The sequence below is a fragment of the Balaenoptera borealis genome (assembly GCF_965194805.1).
Source record: "Balaenoptera borealis genome assembly, chromosome: 20".
In the NCBI taxonomy this organism is placed as follows: Eukaryota; Metazoa; Chordata; class Mammalia; order Artiodactyla; family Balaenopteridae; genus Balaenoptera; species Balaenoptera borealis.
In genome coordinates, this window is record NC_138879.1 from 3,026,685 (window position 1) to 3,045,564 (window position 18,880).

An 18,880-nucleotide genomic window follows, 5' to 3' on the forward strand; every position below is an offset into this window, starting at 1 on the left:
GTTCCCTGGAAAGTCAAAGTACAGCCTATGAATTTGACCTGATGAAAGTTAATAAAAACAAGGCGTTAGAAAAGAGTCAGAGAAAGGGGTGAGCTTAGTAACATCTGGGATGACTGCCTTGAACCCCACAGTTATCTACCTTCCTATGAAACCGCAGGAGTAATCTTCACCCTTAGTAACTGTAGCTAAACTGGAAACTGTACTAGACTGGAAATTATGGTGATTCCCCTGGTTGTAGAGGAAAGAGTCCTTTGGCTTCACCTCCACCTGATACCCTGCTAGGTGTGACAACAATGACATTGGTTGCATGTATGGGTGGAGGGGAGTGAGAGACAGTTCTGGAGATAGGAAAGTCCATTATGCATTCAGAAGAGCATTTCTTCTTGCTCGTTTATTCCCCATAGAGAATCAATGAGAAGCATTTTTTTCTCCTTGTAAAATCAATGCCTTTAATTCTCTAAAATATACGGATGAGAAGGGAAATAATTTACTGCTTGGGCATTAGTTCTTGTCAAGGTGACAGAGTGTAGATATGATTGACAAATAACCATACAAAAATAGTAGTCTTTCTTATTGACATTAGGCTGACTTCGGCCAATTTTGTCATGAAAAGCTAGAGACATTGCATAGCCATTGTGCTCGTGCTTTCTGGTGGACCATCTACTTGTATGACCTCAGAATAAGGTCATGAAATGTGCCAGAGTTGGTGGAGAAAAACTTGTGTCTTTGAAATTTAAGAGCATTTTTTATTCCCTCTGGTAGTCTTTCTGAAATTCTGTGAGTAGGACTTACCTAGTTTGATTCTTCATTACTTGGAAGTACTGAATAGTTTTTCTTGGAAGTGACCAGATGGAAAAAACTAAAAATGTTTTAGAAGAGCTATTAATGCTGGGTGGATTTTTTCTAGAAGCCTTTTTATTTTTATTTAGATTTCGATCAAGAATATTTATGAGATTAATATTAGCTTATCCAATGTGATAAAATTTGTTTTTGTTAGAATTTTAAGCCATAGCTATATGCATTGATGGGCTAGACTTTGTTTTTGATGATCATCTTTACCTCTTGAGCATTTGGAAGACAACAAAATGAAAAATTTTCACGACAGTTTTGCTTCAAATGGCATAAGTTATTGTCTTTCAAGATATGAACCTGAGGAAGCAGTGATATTGTCTCCAGAATCTTTTCATAGAGGACATTTAGTCCCATTTATATTGCCCTAATGGATATTTCTTGGTAAAGAACAAGCACCAAATGTATAATGGGGAACTCTCAAAGAATGACCAGGGTTTTTTTTTTAAACTAGATTTCTTTTCCTAAAAGAGCAATTCTACAGAAAAATAACGAGTAAACCCAAAGAAATTCATTTTCTTCTTAATATTTTATAATCCTATGCTGTCAACCCACCTACAATTAGATAGAGTTTAGGTGTTGAAATGCTCAAAATTTCCACAAAAGGGAGAACGTTTTGTAGGATTTTCATGGTGCAGACACAAATACTGTGGCGTGGACAGAGGAAGAGCAGGCTTCTAAGATCCAGGGAGACGGCCAAATAATTGATGCTCTGTGAATGCAAGTGAGCGCCTTTGCCAGAGCAGAGCATCCAGGAGTGAGTGTGTTCCCCTTACAGTTTTACGAGGCAGAGGCTGCGATGTAGAAAGAAGAGAAAAGACTTTGGAATAAAGCAAACCTGGGTACAAATCATTAACATCTTCATCTTCCAGAGATTTCTGAATCTCTCCAAACATCTGTTTTCTCATTTCTTAATTTCTGAAAAGTTTCTGTTAATAAATTTTTAACAGAAATAAAAGAGATGTTGGGAACCAAAGTATCTGGGGGGGTCACCAGGGTTGTCTTCCACTTGACATTGGTATCTATATGCGTTGGGTTTATATTTAATTTGTTAATGTCAGTCACCAGAAGGTACTCATTTGTGGGTCACAGTTTTCTCCATGCACTCATACGTTCAATAACTGCTGTTATCCTCCAGGAATCATACAAAGGACTTGTCAAGGTAAGTGTTAACCTGTTTGAGAGTAGCTGTGGAACAGTGGAAGGAACAAAATCATGCGCTTCTCACCTCAGACTTAACTTGTTACCTTTACCTGGTCCTTAGCTTCCGCGTTTGTGTGATGAAACAGATGACTACTTGGCAGGGAGGATATGACAATTTAGTGAGGCAGATTATTCAGAAGTGCCTAAAACAAAGTAGATGCTTAATAAAAGTCCATTATGGAAAATATAGTAAAATGGATGATCACTGAATGAAAATGAAGGACGCTTGTCCTCCTGACATGTTTTTTAGAGTAGCATGAGCAAAGATACCTCAGCACTTTGGTGTACCTGTGTTCTTTCCTCTGCTCTCATTTTCACTTGCCACATATATATTGATATTGCATTCATTATTTTTTCTCAGTATGGCTTGTTGTAAGTAGCTTCACTAATTATCTTGTTACAACTCAGTAAGTGGGTGAATTCTTCTGTCCAGTGTCTTTGATACAATAAAATGAGTCCCAACAAGTTTTATCTTTCTTTTCAATTTGCTACGTTTAAGTCCTGATCTGTTGTCCTCTATTTAGCATGTTCCGGCAGAAAAGGACTTTATTAGTGTCCTGTGTTTCAAAGTCAGATTAATATGCGATTTTGCTTATACAGAAATAATGGCAGGTCCCCAAATAGCTCATGATATGTGATTTTGATTGCGTTTCCACGAGTGAAAATGCGTTTTGGATAAACCATTCACGTACATTGAATCTGGTACTTTGAAACCAAAGACACACTTTTTGAGGCAGATGTTTTAGGTCACATGTGGAATAAGTGGTCGAATAGACATATCTTTGAATGGAGTTCATGTTAGAAAGTCATTATTAGATTGTTTGCCTCTGATATAAAGGGTTCTTAATGGGTGCTTTGCAAAATTTATTCTATTAGTTATTTTTCAGTTGGTTTAAAACCAGTAACCAAGATACAAATTGTATAGGAAAGGCCCATAGAAATAAATTAATAACTGTGAATATTATCTTTCTGTTTTTGAAAATTCCAACGTGAAGACTCACTTTCATATTCCTTCATGTTTCAGTAATGAAAAATTTTTATTATCCTTTAATGGTAAATCTGGCTTTGCCCTGAATCTCGAAAGAATCTGGTTTGGTGCCCTGTTTTGAAATCTGCATAAAAAGAAACCATTCATTGTAAAGCACTTTTCACATATTTTAAAGTACCGTATTATCTGTACCTACATTGCTTAGGATGAAAACAAGAAACAAAGTATCCCTTTTAATCATAAAACATAGGTAGAGAAAGAAGGGAGGATGCCAAAGAAATAAGCAATTATTTGTGTACTCTGTTTGTTTATTTCATGACATTTCCTTCTAGCAGTTTGTTTGCTTGTTTAATGAAAGCAGTGAAGACGTGATGCCAGGTCTCGTAGTTTTGGATCCTTGCATTTCTCCAGTTTCCAGTCCCTTTTGGCAATGAAATTTCTTGTCTCATGTTTACAATTGAATTCTTACTTCAACACTGCTCTTGTGACTGTAGTGGCTGATGATGGAGCATTCATACTGTTTCTGTTGGTACAGAGCCAATCAAATAAAAAGTGCAGTGAGACCATTAACATCAAGTACAAATTCACATGTACCACGGATGGGTAGAGTACCAAAAGGAACCAAGGGAACTGTCAAAAAGAATCAGCCCAGCCAGAGGACTATCCATTTACAAAGCATCGTACGCAGCAGTATTTGGCTTATGATGAAAAGTTCAGCGTCCCCAGATAGAGTCAAGTAGCCCCAGTTTTCAATTTTTTAATGATAATTTATAGGGATTGGTACGTTCTGTTTATATATTTTTTAATTATCCAAATTTTAATTTTGGAAAAGCAAATCAAATTGCATGAGTTCCTAGAACTGTTCTTTATGACGCCTCAATGTTCAGTTATCCTGGAGGTAGTGAGGTTAACGCTGACCTTCAGTGCTGGAGACTAGCTCTTCTGGATTTTCCACATGGATAATCATACCTGGAAGCAGTGAAGCTACAAAGGATACAAATGATCTGTTCTGAGGTTTCAAGAACATCTGGTAGTTTTTAGTTTTTCTTTCCTCATATTTCTCCACTAATGTATCTTCTTTCAATGCAGAAACACCTTAGAATATAGACTGATGACAGTATGAAAGCTGTTTGGAACTGTAAATGCTGATTTTCCAAGCTGCTTTAAAAAAAAAAAAATCTACATATATGTGATAATGCTGAGAGGAAACAATTAAAAGTAATGTCTATTTTATTGCAACTAAAATTTACAGCTTTTCAACACAGCAACTCCAGCAAGACTTGGAGAGACATCGAAAAGACTCATAAAATGCCCTTAAATATCCATTTGAAAGTGAATTTGTTTGTGGCCTTTCAGTTTTGCCAAAAGAGGGAAATTTCCTGAAACGTTTGCCGATTTTTCCTCAGACTCAGGGTATAATGTCCTAGTTACTGAGATCCTCTGGAAATTATTGAGGCAAGCTGCAACTTGCTCATTTTCACTCATCCAGGAAATGAAATAAACAAGCATATCTTTTATGATGTGGCAATGAAAACACTGGAATGTATTGACTGATTCCTTAGAAAAGTGAGGTGGGAAGAATGTCCTTTTTTAAACTGCTGGTATCTGATATTTTCCCCCAAATAAACTCAGTCACAGACCTAAGACGTCTTAAGAGTTCATTGGTATGCCTGCCCAATTTATAGGTTCTGTCAGGTTTTCTGAACCTTGGCTCTATTGATATTTGGGGTCAGAAAATTCTTTCCTGGGAGAGGGAATGTCCTATACATTGTGGGGTGTTTAGTAGCATCTTTGGCCCCTACCCACTAGATACCAGTAGCCCCCTCCCTGCTAATTATAGCAACCAAAAATGTTTCCAGACATTGCCAAATTGCCCTTGGTTGAGAACCACTGCTGTAAATCTTAAAAAATAAAAATAAAACAACTTTAATACTTCCAAGACTTAAGATGTTATCTAGGATATTAGATAGATAGATAGATAGAAAGATAAAGATAAATATAGATAAATGTATCCTATATATATACAGAGTACACACTATATTACTTTAGTCTTATGTATATGTATATCTATATAATGAGTATAAACACATATATATTTAGCCTTATACATCTATCTATATAACAAAATTTGTGTCTTTCATGTACAATTTTCTATGCCCTTTGATCTTTTAAAAGAAACAGGATAAGCTTAAAAATGATTTTCTTCTGTGTCTTAAAACTCTTGCAATATGCAGGACATGTGTGTTTTGAAAAGTGATTTTAATGTGTGGGTTGCCTGTTCATTATTGATAGAAAGCATTTCTTGCCTCCTACCCATCACTCTCAGATCTTAAATGGGAAGATTATGCTCCTGGGCTAGCTTCATGAGTGATCATATCGCTGCTTTCAAATATACTTGTTGGTGGTACAATCTTATGTGCGGCTGTCCCCAGGAGCTACCCAACAAGTGCCCCCTTGGACTAGGTTTTCCATCTTTGCTCTCCCAACATTTCTTCTTCCCTTCCATGCTATCGGTATATTGATTCTGATCAATATACCGATAGCATGGTATTTTGTACCATGGTATATGGTATAGCTCGCTCAAAGAAGTAGTCAAGAAAGCAATGTATTGAAAACAAAGCCGTGAATCCGACCAGAAAGGTACTCAAGGTAAGTAAGAAAATGGGGTTGCATTTTTATGATGTGTGGGAAAAAGTCATCCTCGAAAAATCTGGCTCTGAGGCCAACCATTATTCCCTTTGGGGGAAGGTATCATGCAAAACATCTCCTGATTTTAGGAGATCTCACAACGACGTCTGTTGTCCTCAGCGCTTTACTCAGGAACACGGACCAAGTTTCAATCTGAGAAAGAATGTTGACTTAACGCAGCACCTTTCTCTGGGCCAAGTTGCCTTCTTTGTAATCTCTCAAGTGGCATATTTAGTTGACATTTGCAATAAAAAATATGTGAACATAGAATTCAGCCCGCAGATTAATTATTTGGGCTTTCTAAATTTGGGAGAATTGACTTACTGAAGCAGATGTTTCTGAATGTTATCTCTTTACTGAAATCTCCACAAATTGAAATTCCTTTTAGACTTGCATGATTCAGGAGACTGATAACCTGAAAATAACCATCCAGTAAAGTTATTACACCTTCCCTCCATGTCTCTGATCACATATTTTCAAGAAAGCATTGAAATTTGTACCAAAGTGCTTATGTAGGTGGTCTCTTAAAAGCTAGGCTCCATCATGGCAAGTGAGAAAAATAACTCTGTCATAGACCTAAGACTATTTCCTGACGTCAGCCTAAATGGAGTTCTGTGCTCTTTACAAGCCCCTGAATATTTGATAACTTTGAAATGTGCACGTGTAAATTCCCTGTGAATCTCTAATTGGACAAAATTGAACGCCCATCACTATAACTTGGAGCTAATTTCATTCGTTAATAACTATATCGTCTGCAAAGGGAAGACACATGTTAGAAGAGCACTAACAAGGCCAAGTATGTTGAAATGTGTGGGTTATTAACCATAAAATTCACAGTAGGAGAAACTGTGTGTAGGTAAGAAATGCTATTTCTTTTTGAAAATATAGGGTGCATGCTTATATTTCCCTTCTTTTCTTCTTTCACTGGCACCATATAGATTGTATACATGGACACCAACATCCATTGGGCACTTCCTGGGTGATAAGTTAGAAACGAAGAAACAAACCTTTGTCTCATTTACACTCATAGCTGACCTGAGAGACTAGAGGGGACTTTGGTGGTTAGTATTGCTGTCTTTTTACCCTGGGTTCTAGGGCATAAGAATCCAAGTCCTTAAATGTCTCCTTCATAATCATCAAATTATGAGGTGATTGTGGCCAGTTCTTTTGACAATATGAGAAAAGGACAGAGCTTCTTACCTACGGTTTATCTCTTGAAACTTTAAAAAACCACCAAGCACACTAGGACTCCCCCATTGAATAGGTCCCATGCAATCTGCCAGCATTGGCTAAACCAAATTCATTCCCTCGACAGTCAACAAATATGATATCGCTTATATGTGGAATTTTAAAAAATGGTACAAATGGGCCTATTTGCAAAGGAGAAATAGAGTCACAGATGTAGAAAACAAACTTATGGTTACCAAAGGGGGAAAGGTGGGGGGAAGGATAAATTGGGTGATTGGGATTGACATATACACACTACTATATATAAAATAGATAACTAATAAGAACCTACTCTATAGCACAGGGAACTCTATTCAATACTTTGTAATGACCTATATGGGAATAGAATCTAAGAAAGAGTGGATATACGTATATGTGTAAGTGATTCACTTTGCTGTACACCTGAAACTAACACAACATTGTAAATCAACTATACTCCAATAAAAATTAATTTAAAAAAACAGCCAACAAATATTTTTAGTCATTTGCTATGTACCAGGAAGTGTCCTGAGAACCAAAAATATAGCAGCAAACCATAGAAACAGTTCTCTGCCCTCGTGGAGCTTCTGTTCTAGTGTCAGGTAAGGGGAGAGAGGCTGTGAGAAGATAAACCAGTAAACAGAAAAAGATGATTTAGATAGTGATAAGTTCTATAAAGAAAATTAACGAGAAATGGGATGGAAAGTGATGGCCAGGGTGTAGAGGAGATTTTAGATTGGGTTATTAAGACATTACTCTCCGAGGAGGTCACATTTGAGTTGAGACATAAAAGATAAGAATCATCCAAACATTTGGACTTAGGGGCAGACCATTCCAGATGAAGGGAATTGCAATAACGGCCTTAAGACAGACATGAGCTTGGTGTCCTTTATGTGTAGAAGAGAGCCTGTATGTCTAGATTCTAGAGAGTGAGATTAGGTACTGCTATGGACGGAGTTAAGTACTTCCCTCCCACTCCCCAACAAAAAAAAGATGTCATACGTTGAAGCCCTAACCCTCAATGTGACTGTATTTGGAGATGGGGCTTTTCAAGAGGAAATTAAAGTTAACTGAGGTCATAAAGGTGGGTCCCTAATCTGATAGGACTGTCCTTCTAAGAAGAGAAACGACACCAGAGATCTCTCTGTCTCCATGTGGACACAGAAAAGGTTCCATGAGGACACAGTGAGAACGTAGCAGTCTGCACGGCAGGAAGAAACCCAACCTGCTGACACTTTGATCTTCCACTTCCAGCCTCCAGAACTGTGAGAAGATAAATTTCTGTTGTTTAAGCTACCCAGTCCATGGTATTTTGTTAGGGGAGCCCTAACAGATGAATACAGGAACCTAACCTAGGGACTAGCTGAAAATGAGGCCAGCCTCCTGTTTATGAAAATATGTTGCACTGTGGTTCAGAAGTTCTGATTTATTCTACGTGTAATGGAATGTTATTCAAAAGGAGGGTCTAATTTATCCTTTAAAGATGTCACTCTGGCTGCGATGTGAATAAAGAATCATTTGGTTTGGGGAGCGTAGCAAGAGAGAGACCAGCTGGCAACAAATGTTAGCAGCTTAGACTAGGCTGGTCACGGTAGAGATTATGAAAAGGACAGATTTCAAGATGTATTCTGAAGGTAGAATCAACAGAATTATGTAGTAATTATGTAGTATACTGAATACAGTGTGCGATGGTATGAAAGAACTCCTCAGACAATTTTGGCTTAGTCCAATGAGAATAGGGTGGTTTTACAGAGATGGTTATTTTCTCATCGGGGGAGGAATAGGCTATCAGAATGGAGTAGACAGGGATTAAGAGTTCTATTCTAGTTGTAGTGGAGATATCAAAGGGGAAAGTTGTATACAGTGGGCCTTCTGTATCCATCGGTACTGCATCTGTGCATTCAACCAACTGCAGATCAAAAATATTTTTTCAAAAAAATTCCAGAATGTTCCAAAAAGCAAAACTTGAATTTGCCACATGCCAGCAACCATTTATATAGCTTTTACATCGCATTAGGTATTCTAAGTTATCTAGACACGATTTAAAGTATACAGGAAGAGGTGCATAAGTTATATGTAAATACTACTCCATTTTACATAATGAACTTGAGCATCATGGATTTTGGTATCTTTGGAGGCTTCTGGAGCCAATCCTCCACCAATACTGAAGGGCAATTGTATATAAGTTTGGAGCTCAGTAGAGCAATCTGAGTTGGGAGTTATAAATTTGGGATTTATTGGCAGTTGAAAGGTATTTTAAAAGGAACAAAAATTAAATTTCCTAAGAGCAGAATGTAGGTAGAAAGGAATCAAGGCTCTGTGACCAAGATCCAGGTCAGTCCAATATTTAGAGGTCTCTCAAACAATTAAAGAAGAGTTAGCACAATTCTTTACAACCTCTTCCAGAAAATAGAAGATGAAGAAGTACTTTCCAACTCACTGAATGAGGGCAAAATTACCTTGATATCACAACTAGAGAAAGACATTACAAAAGAAAAAAGCTACAGACAATATCTCATATAAACTTAGCTGTAAAATTTCTAAACAAAGTATAAGCAACTTGAATCCAGCAAAACTTGAATCCAGCAAAATATATGTTAAGAATATGCACTATGGCCCAGAGGGGTTTATTCCAGTTACACAATGCTAGTTAAATATTAGAAAATCAATCAATGCAACCTACCATATCAACAGCTAAAGAAGAAAAATCACCTGATTGTATCAATTCATAGAGATAAAACACATGGCAAAATTTAACACACATTTATTATGTATATTATGTACGAATACTTACGATCTTTATATTATGTAAGGGGACATGACAACTAAATGCAATATGGTATCCTGGATAAGATCTTGGAACAGAACAAGAACGTTAATAATAAAAAAAAAAAAAGAAGCCTGCTGAAATCTGAATAAAGTCTGGAGTTTAGTCAATGGTGATGTTCCAATGTTGGTTTCTTAGTTTTGACCAATGTACCACAGAAATGTAAGGTGATAGCATTAGGAGAAACATACTGGGTGAAGGGTGTATGGGAACTCTCTGTACTATCTTTGCAACTTTTCGGTAAGTCTAAAATTATTTCAGAATAAAAAGTATATTTAACAAACAATATTTTACAATTTAGGCAAAAAAATATCAAGTTCGCAAGAGTAAATAGAATAATGTGTGAGAGCAAAATTTTAAACGTGGTTGAAAGATAATAAAGAAGATCTGCATGAATGGAAAGGTATAAGAAGTGCATTCATTAGAAGAAGCAGTATGATACAGATGGCAACTTTCCCCAGATTTCAACAGAAATAGCAAAAATATCTTTGGATTGCCAATTTGTTGATCTTTGAGTAATAAAATTAAAAACAAAAAGAAGGCTAGGGAATGTAAATGTAAATGATTAATTGCAGAATACTTTTAACGAAAGATTTAATGTACTGGTCACCATAATTATTAATTAAGTGTCATCATTTCAGTTATTTACTCATTTCATGAGCAAACGTGCACTGAATGCTTTATGACCCACATGCTTTGTAGAGCCACTCTTTAAGAATGAACAAAATTGTCTACCAAATTGCTCCTCTACCCTGATAGCAATCCTCAATATTATTTTGAAGGTATATGTAGTGAGATCGATACAGATAAACCTAAGTTCCAAAGCAAATTTATGACCAGAATAAACAGGTACTTTTTCAGCTCTTCACATCTTTGGTTCTATGTAGGTAGAACTTGAACATGTTTGGTGTGGAGCCAATCAAACAAGACTGAGGGCAAATCAAGTGGATGGAACAACTAACTGAAGAAGGCAACCAGAGAAAACTATTCAGTAATCAGTCCTGAAATAATAGCACTTTTAAATGACTCCCCATGTTCCAGATGGTGGGCTGGGGCCTCGCAGACAATCCATTCAACCCTTTCCATTGCCGCAAGAAGCCATGATTATTTATGACTCTGGTATAGACTAGGAAATAGACTTACAGAGGTTACTTAATACATCGACACCTGTAGAGCTAGTACATGGTGGAGTTAGGACTAGAATCCAAGCCTAGACTGTCCAACTCTGCTTTATCCTTCTGAACTGACACTGTGATAAGAGGCTTCTCTGTAGGACAACCAATAAGTCTTTCAAATATCTTGGCACCCAATGAGCCTGTTTGTTTAGGTAAAGGTGAGAATAGAATCGTTCTCATTTTCTCTTGATAATAGGTCCTTGAGTCATGAAAACTCTAAATATAAATGCTTTGGAATTCAGTCGAACTGTGTTTTCTTCTTTAAAAAAAGGAGGGGGGGGGATTGAATTTCAACCCAAGCGATTTCTGGAAAGAGTCACACATGCAAGGCAGCGCTAGTACTCTGGAGGTCCCGCCATATTGGGACAGGTCCTAATTGGCGGAAAGAAAGGGAAAGATTCATAATGAATATAATAACAGGGCGAGATGGAACAAAAAGGACTCCTTTCTCTTTTCCTTCTAATCAAGGGCCCTGATAAAAGACACACAGACACATAGCAAGAGCCTTCCAAGGTTGAATCACATTTATTTCCAAACCTGCTGTCATTTAAAATGTAGGTTCAGAAAAATAAGCAACCAACAATCAAACAAAATCCTCTCATCTTGGGCCAAATTCTGAGCTGAACTAAAACAGGATATTTTCTAGAAGCCTATTAAATGTTTGGCCAACATGAAACAATCCTTTATTTGTTATAAAATGATTCTTAAGCTCCCACAGCTTCAATGATACTGACAGGTTTAAGTAAAGAGACCAGCATGGGGGAGAGCGTCCCATGACAGCTCTTCACATTGACTCATGGGAAATGCAGGGTGGGACCACTTTAATCATCATTTATATTATTACAGGTGCCCACTTTGATGACTCGTTGCGCTACTGCCTTTGATCTCCACTATAGAAAATGCTCTGCTCCATCTCAGAAGGGATTGCCGTGTGCCCCATTAGCTGGCCTTTGGATCAAACCAGCAACAGACCTCACAGCTAGAATTCCACCGTTGGCCATTCACAAAGAGATAAATTGTAAGTCCTTTCCATCACTTCCAAATATTTCTTTCAACAGAGAACAATTAAAAAAAAATCTATTAGCTAATTTTGCCATCTCCTTTGGTTACTAATAAGGTTTAGAGTCTGGGCCTTAATCATAAAGTGTTTTGCCAAAGCCTTTCCCCCCCCACCCTAGCTATTGAAGGAATTAATTAAGCCTGGGTAGACCTTGTAAAAGATGTTTTTAATGTTGGTTTTATGCCTTTGCTGCTGATGATAATAACACTCCTATCTGCAATTCATAACCTGATTTTAGATAAGGGTGCTGCTACTGAGCCGTGATCGTAGGCGGCCTTTTAATCCTTTTTCCGTGAGATTTTTTTTCTACTAGCGTGTATTGGGGCCAGTAACATACGCATTTTTTTTTTTTTTTTTAATTTTTGGCTGTGTTGGGTCTTCGTTTCTGTGCGAGGGCTTTCTCTAGTTGCGGCAAGTGGGGGCCACTCTTCATCGCGGTGCACGGGCCTCTCACTATCGCGGCCTCTCTTGTTGCGGAGCGCAGGCTCAGTAGTTGTGGCTCGCGGGCCTAGTTGCTCCGCGGCATGTGGGATCTTCCCAGACCAGGGCTTGAACCTGTGTCCCCTGCATTGGTAGGCAGATTCTCAACCACTGCGCCACCAGGGAAGCCCCTTACATATGCATTTTTGAGGTAAAGGAAAGGTGTTTTGCCATCATAGGAGACAAAATAAATATAACTGGCCCTTGGAAGGGTAGAAAGTGTGGCTCATTTGCCACTATGTTTTAATTATCTAAGACTAAATTAAGGAAGGCAACGTGGTGGAGTGGAGTAACCTGGGATTTGTCGTCAAGGTCCTGAGACCAAAGCCACAATGTGTCATCTACTAGTTGGTTATCCTTGGGTAAGTCCGTTCAGACCTCGCAGATTTAGCGTCCTATCTCTTATCTGAGACTAATCGCAACAGCTTATCTTAATGAACTGTTGATTTAGTACTTATGAGACTAGTTTGTAAATGGTAAATCCCGCACAGATGTTGACTAAAATAATGACTGAGCCACAAGACCCAAGTTGTAGGGAGTTTGGGAGAGTATTCTAAGGAGTTATTGAATAACACAATACAGAAAAATGAAATACCTATTTGTATTTGTTTTCTATGACTGCATAACAAATGACCACAAGCTCTGTGGCTGAGAGCAGTGCACATTTATTATCCCACAGGCTCTGTGGGGCAGGAATCTGGGCTTGGCTTAGCGGGGGTGTCTGGAAAGCTGCAGTCGAGGTGTTGGTCAGAGCCGGGTCCTCATCTGGAGGCTTGACCGGGGTGGATCTGCTACCAAACCCAGTGCGCTGGCAGGATCATCTCTGTGGTTGTAGAACCCAGGTTCTTTGCTTCTTGCCGGCTGTTTGCTAGGGCTGCCCTCAGCTCCAGGAGATTGCCACGGTTCTTTGTCATGTGGCCCTCTCCTCAGGCCTTCTCACAACAGCTTCTTCCTTGGAAGCCATCAAAAGAGAAAGTCTTCTGCCTGAGACTGCTGGCAGGGCAGTTTTATATAAAGTAATATAATCATGGCAGTGACATCATCACCTTTGCACGTAACTGTTTAACATCATCACAGGAGAGACAGCGTCGTCTGCAGTTTCTGTGGATCGAAGCAGGTTACAGTTACCGCCGCACTCCATAGGAGCGGATTTCACAAAGGCGTGAACACTCGAAAGCAAGGGTCATGAGGCTGCCTTAGAGTCTGTCCACCACACCATTCATTATCAGGTCTCTAGATGTTAAATGTACACATCAGAGCATTTGTTCAATTTGTAGACTACGGAATTTAGGCGTCAACCTTCCTACCTTTTCAACAGACCTGACAACAAAAACTAGCAAATAGGCATACAGGAATAGAATATGTCACATTCCTGCAAAGTAGAAAATACACAGAATATTCTACTTAGCCAAACCTGGGTATCCGACCTCGCTTTTCTCCTCTAAAACAAGATGAAGATCATCTTAACGTCAATGAAGTTAGGTCGTTACAATGAGGGTTGCCACTGGGACCAGTGATGGTGTGATTTCCCTCCTGCAGTCATTCTCCATCACCATTCACCTCGCTCCAGGCGCTGGGAGGTTGACCATTGTGGATTCTATCAAGCCCTTTGAGTGCCCGTTGAGTTCAGCCAACGGGAGGCCGCAGCAGGACTGAGGAGGGAAGAAGAGCCAGGTCCATTGCTCGATCATTTATTCCCCTCCCTGTAGGATCTGCTTGGGCTGCCTGGGCCTCTCTGAGAGCTCCGTCCCCACCCCCAGGTCATCCTCACGTGGCGCAGTCTCTACAGGACCCTCCCATCAGGATTCAGGAACTGCTCTCTTCCCTCATCCACTTAGGCACAGATAACAATTTGGATGTCCCTAGCCCTGGGGTGCTGCCTTGATTGTGTGTACTTGTGTGTATGTGATTTCTCTGAATGCTCCCCACAGCTTTGCTAATAATTCCTGTATTAAATCTTCCTCAAATTACCATAAATTGAGCATGCCATTTTTTTTTTTCTTGCAGGACTCTGGCAGATATATCACTCAAAGAATTTAAGTTTTATAAACACAGGGGTTTGTGCATAAAGGGTAATCAAAAAATTGTTGAATGAATGAGAAAAAAACTCTTTGCCAGTGAGTGTAGTCTTTTTCCCATTCAATAATTCAATAGGTCTTGAGGGGCTTCCTCTTCCTTGTGGAGTTCTAATGAGGAGAGTCAATGTGATGGTTCATATTTCCTGGAAAATCTTCCTAAAGGCTCGAGATGATAAATATTGCTTATTCCAGAAGAGATAAGGGTGTTGATTTTTTCAAACTTTCTCCTTTACTCTTATCCAGGACAGAGCTATGGGGGGAAAAAGGCAAGATGCGTATGTTTACAACAGACTCTCAGTGCTGATATCTGTGTTGAAGGATGTCATGATCCACAGTGGTCTTTGGTGGAAGAAGCAACAGTGCAGTAGCAAAGGTTGTAATATTAGAGAATTGTTATAGCATGTTAAAAAAGGACAAAATAAATGAGAATATTGGATAAAGCTAAAATGTTAAAAAAAATAGGCATGCTATAAAGAAAGTCTAGGTAAAAATATGTGAGGTGGTAGAATAAACACTTGAGGACGTGTGAAATGTTTGATTTTTAAAGATAATTAAAAGGGAATTTGGCTGGATATTCAATATTGTCTTGTATGGATGAAAACTGGGTAACTGTGAGGGATTAAATCAATAATTTTGAAGTCTTGTTTATAGGACTATTTCATCACGTTCTGCTGTTAATATTTGCTCAGTAGTCTCTGATCAATGAGATCTCACTGAGATTTCTCAAACATTTGTTTTAATCACACAGATATGCGTTATCATAGCTGCAAATAGGAACTAAGCAGCGGCCAGATTTCTGGGCTTTGTCTACATTCTTTTCTCATATGAGTTTTGACGTTACAGACACAAGATATCCTGGATGGACAGAGGGCTTTGGAGTATGAAACCCGTTTCTAGACATAGAGTCATTTTGTTTGTTTGTTTGCCAGCTCAAGGGCCCCTTTTCTCTCAGTCTAATTCCTGTACTGCTATAAAAGTCGGACACAGCATGTCAAGGCTAAACATATGCTCCTCTATAGACATGCAGTCTGACTTTCAAAAGAGTTAAGGGCCTGGCTCTGGGACTCTTCGCAGACACATCCTTAGTTTTTAAGCTGTATTCTGTGCACTCAGCTTTATGTACTCTTCTAGGAAGGCGTGTTTATAGGGAATCCATAGCTTACCTATACCGGAACTCGGTTAGTTACTCAAAAATAGTAAACGTGTACATCCTGTTCTATGAACGTCTTCAGAGAACTTTTACTGATTTTTCTTTTCTATTTTTGAAATCCTGGTTGGAAAGCTCTGGTAGCGATCGTGGCAGAGGTACACTTGATGTAGTTCTAGGACCAGAGTCTAGAGACCTGTGATCCAGTCCCAGCTCTGCCACGATTTGACTGTGGAAAACGGAGCACTTCCTCTCTCTGAGCTTTATTGTCATCTTGTGAAAAGTAATCATACAAGAGCAATAGGTTCGCCTGCAGAATAGCCATGATGCATAGAGTTTAAGATTCTCTAATGTGTACTCTGATTTTAACTTGCTCAGAAGACACTGAAGTCTAAGCTCGTTTTCATGAAACTTCTTTTTTTTCTTCATTTTATTGCAGTATAGCTGATTTACAATGTTGTGTTAATTTCTGCTGTACAGCAAAGTGACTCAGTTATATATAGATATAGATATATATATACATATATATGTATTCTTTTTCATATTCTTTTCCATTACGGTTTGTCACAGGATAGTGAATACAGTTCCCTGTGCTATACAGTAGGACCCTGTTGTTCATCCATCCTATCTGTACTAATTTTCATCTGCTAATCCCACACTCCCACTCCTTCCCTCCCCTTCCCTCCCCTCCCCTCCCCTTCCCTCCCCTCCCCGTCCCTTCCTTCCCCACCTCTCCCCTCCCCTTCCCTCCCCTCCCCTTCCCTTCCTTCCCCTCCTCTCCCCTCCCCTTCCCTTCCCCCTATGAAACTTCTGAATTAACCCATTCAAAATATTTATTGAACATTTGCTCAGTTCAGAGAGTTAGATGGGGTAATAATAAGCAGAAGAAAGTAGCATAGTTATTGAGCCTTTTTTTTTTTAATGTTCACTCTCTGAACGTGGTCACTGCTTTTAAGGAACTGATGATCTATTAAAGAGAAAGGCCATGTTTGCACATAAACCTGATGCTTGCCAGGGGGTGAAAAGAGAGGCTGGGACCAGCATCCAAAGACATAAAAAAAGGTCACTGTGCGTCTAGGAACCATGGTAAGAAATACAATAGTAGCGAATGTGTGATTATTTACTGTGAGCCAGAACCTGGGCCAAGTACTTCTCACAGGTGAAAACAAAGTTATTACCTGGGTACCATTATATGCTCCATTCTGTGTTAGAAAGGGGTATCACAGAGAAGTGAGGTGATTTCCCAAGGCCACAGAACTAGACGGTGCTGGAATCAGGGTGCTAGTTGAGGCTTCTGTCTGCAATAATACCACTCCTTTTCAGGTCTAATCAAGATGCTTCATGTAGTCCAATGAAAGTGAAATTATTTTCAACAAGTGACATCAGAGAAGTCTTTATAATATTCTATCTTTTGGGTCTTTTCAATGTTTCTCAAAGTTTGTTTTTTTTTTAATCCCAAGACCATCTGTCTGATAATCACTTGGGTGAACTTATTAAAAATATAGACTCCTGGGCCCTATCCTAGACCTATTAAATCACAATTCTGAGACTGGATGAGGAAATCCAAATTTTTAACAATCTCTTTGGTTTATTCTGATGTACACTAATGTTAACAAATTCTAAGGGAAAGATTAGATTTCAATACGTGAAAAAGTTAAACAGTTCTAGGTAGAGAGGATATGAACAAAAATGTGGCATCCAAAGATAAGCCATTCTGGGGGTTTGAAAGCAAACATTTAGCAGGCATGTAGGGTGTATATAAGGAAATAGCAAGATACAAGTGTAGGTCTTGAAAAAGTACAAGTCAGTCTGCTTTGAGCTTTGAGTAAAGTTCCTAGGGCAATGGACTTTATTGGGCAATCAAATAGAGACATATGGGGGATTTTTTGAATAGAAAAATAGCCTATTAAAGTAGAATTTTAGGCAAGTTAGTCAGGTGGCCATTAGGATGGGTGTGGATAGATTGGCAAAGACCTTACGTAAGTGGGGCTCTTAAATGTCTGAATGGATGATAATTGATGATATTGAGTACTCAGAAAGGAAGGGGGTAAAGTAAAATACATTTTGGGAAAAAAAAATCACAGTGTAAAGGTATTTCCTGGGTTAGGTGTTGTGAGAGAAGTCTGAAAAATAGGAGCTTGGATATCTGGGTGCCAGGAATGATGGAGTCGCGTGAACAGGAGGAGGAGAGTGGGGGGCAACCACGGGTTTGATGGCAGGTGGTGCAGAGTCCACTTTGACACACATTCGTGGTGCCAGCCAAACGCAGATCTTCATGTCCAGTCGGCAGTTCGTAATTCGAGACAGAATTAAAGGAAAATGTCAGCACTTGAGGCGTAGATTTAGATGTGCTGTGCGTGACTGAGAGAAGGAGAACCTTGAAAGCGAGAAGTAAATGACAACGCGTAGAAGATTAGAGAAACACAGGACAGCACCTGGGGAATCCTGTCACTGCTACTGTGGAGAAGAGATTGAGGAGGAAAAGATGCACTTTTCTGTCGTCAAGAAGAGTTCGACAAAAATATAGTCTGAGGTTAACCTTAGGTACATTCTCTTCTTAAACAGGGCTGCGAGAAATACACACAAATGTCTCAAAATATTACCAGTCGCCCCTGCTACGAACGTGCATTTCCAGAGAACTTACAGTTAAAATTCAGATCCAGTAATTTACTGCTCTGGTGACCATGAACACAGAAATGGATTTTATCCCTCTTAACAATCACAATAATAAATTAAGTAGCATTTGAAAGCACCAAGAGAGGAAAGCACACGTCAGATCAAAACTGTTTTATTCCCAGAGTGCACTCTTGCCTTAAAGCAAGGGTGCCTAAAGCAACCCATCGCTGCTGGAGATGCGCTCCCTCTGAATCAGCTACAACTTGGGACCAACTGTGAAACATTCGAAAGGAAAGTCTCATCTTTCTGAGTCATGAGATTCTTCCTCTGAAAATACCTTATCATCAAGAGCTTTAAAATTTATTTTCAAGTCCAACCTGGAAGCAGAACCAGTAAGACAAGTCGATATCAAAAGCAAAAGGGAAACCACATTGATAAAAACGTCGGAGCCGCCAAGTTCAGAGGGTCCAGCTTTTGGAGAGGATTCAGGGAGGTCTTTTCCATCAGAACCAGTTTCCCCTTCTTCTTCATTTCCCTTTCATGGACTCTGCCTCTGGGCACGT

At 39.1% G+C, this 18,880-nt stretch overlaps 1 protein-coding gene across 2 annotated transcripts in view; it reads left to right on the top strand.

Annotated features, from left to right (window-relative positions):
* Positions 1-18,880, top strand: part of KCNJ16 (potassium inwardly rectifying channel subfamily J member 16) — a 162,027-nt gene that overhangs the window by 16,871 nt on the left and 126,276 nt on the right. For both annotated transcript variants that reach the window (XR_014238129.1, XM_082370484.1), the window contains exon 2: positions 11,783-11,954. The gene's annotated coding sequence lies outside the window, so the exon portion shown is untranslated. The remainder of the gene's footprint in view (positions 1-11,782; positions 11,955-18,880) is intronic.